This window comes from Pseudophryne corroboree, chromosome 8, assembly GCF_028390025.1.
Source record: "Pseudophryne corroboree isolate aPseCor3 chromosome 8, aPseCor3.hap2, whole genome shotgun sequence".
NCBI lineage: Eukaryota > Metazoa > Chordata > Amphibia > Anura > Myobatrachidae > Pseudophryne > Pseudophryne corroboree.
Window position 1 is genome coordinate 255,914,571 of NC_086451.1, and position 1,823 is coordinate 255,916,393.

At 45.2% G+C, this 1,823-nt stretch overlaps 1 pseudogene; it reads left to right on the top strand.

Moving 5' to 3' along the window:
• The first annotated feature begins 972 nt into the window (after positions 1-972).
• Positions 973-1,150, top strand: LOC134953692 (U2 spliceosomal RNA; annotated as a pseudogene).
• Positions 1,151-1,823: the final 673 nt, after the last annotated feature.

The following is a 1,823-nucleotide window of genomic DNA, read 5'->3' on the forward strand; positions in this document are numbered from 1 at the left end:
GCGTCTATTCAGTGCAGATAGGAGGAGAGGGGGCATGCCAGCAGCTCACGGAGCGCTGGGCATGCCCCCTCAGTGATGAAAACGGGGGAGTGGCTCGGGAGCACGGGTCCTCCCGTGAAGCCACACCCCCTTCTCATACGCCACACCCCTTTTTCGGGAGCGTGCGCGGCTTCGCCGCACGTGTGTCCCTCTTTATCTAGGAGGAAAGTTGGGAGGTATGAAACTGCAAAGGACTTATACAGCAGCCAGCAGCACTAGGGACATATAGCAGCAGAGGACACCAACACTGTGACTGGCTGGACTGATGCAGCATAAGACACTGACTACACTGGACTGAGCAGCACAAGACAGCACTAGACTCGTAAACCCACTTTCCCGCCCCCACACAGACACTGAGGACGGAGACACGTCCTCTCACTACACTCTCCGAGACTGGAGTGAAAATGGCAGCTACGCGCGGCTCCTTATATGAAATCCAAATCCCGCGAGAATCCAACAGCGAGATGATGACGTTTTGCCTCGTTCTGGTTTCCAAGTTAGGCGGGAAAACCCGAGCCTGACTTGGAACCGGACTCGAATGGTAAAGTCCGGTAGGGTTCGGTTCTCAGAGAACCGAACCCGCTCATCCCTAGATATATATACATGTGTGTATAATATGTTGTATATGTATTTATGTATAGATAAGTGTATGTATGCATATATTGATATACAGTATCTATATAGATGCAGTCCGTTTTTAGCAATAGCTCCGTCTAGTATTGCTGGTTATTATTGCTTCTCTCAAAGATTATACGGGGCTGCATGGAGGGTGTGATGGGTGGCATTACTGACTCACAGCAATGACACTTTGGCCTGGCTGTGTGGTGTTTGTATATTCTCCCTGTACTGTATGCACTTTTACACAGAGCCTTGTTTTGATCTTTTGTTTCAGTGTCCTCTACCTGCCTGGTAGTTTATTGACAACCAGTGTCTATCACCTTTCTGCCTTTTGTCTAGGATCAGGGTAGTATATGTTCCTATCAGTTTAATATCTGATACACCTCTATCGGGGAGATATATATATTTAATGGATTTTAGAAAGGAGATGGAAGAAGGGGTTACTCTACGCATTGGCCTGGTATTACACTTCAACAGGTGTAACTATATCATTTGAATCCAACACGTCTATAAAGACGCGATGTAGTCTCAGATTTGGGTTTTATAAAACTCTATAATTCTTATTACAACCACAGCATGCGGTACGCTGTACCTGCCAGGTACTACCTGGGAAAATACCTGGGAAGGTTTGTTCTAGTCTGTATCATCTATGATGACTTTGATTTCCCACAGATTCTTGCAATATAGGCATCTGACTGAAGGTCCATTTAACTACTGAATTTAGCTACAATGAACAGGGAAGTATTTGAGGCTCATCCGAACCTGTTTAGGTGGGAATTTGTATAACAGATAATTCAAGGTATGTTCCATCCCTTTCCTTCTGTCCCAGTTTTCACAAAATTGTGATTCTGTACAGCTCAAACAGACGCCTGGGAGGCGGTTCTAGTTTACTGATATGCTTCTGGAGCTCTACCTTTTGCTTACAGGCATAAGGCGGGGGTTTCCACTTAAGCACAGTGTTTTTGAGCATCCCCTTACAACGGCGCTGTCCACTAATGGAAGCCCAGAGGCTGTGAAGAGAAGATTATTTTTTGTTCCCAGGAGCTGGTTTGCTGGTAAGATTGAAGAGTATCGGGAAGGTAGAAATTGATACTTTGTGTAATTTTATGTCCTGCTATTGCCTTCCTATGATTTAGAATATATACATTACATATCTGTATAAGTCA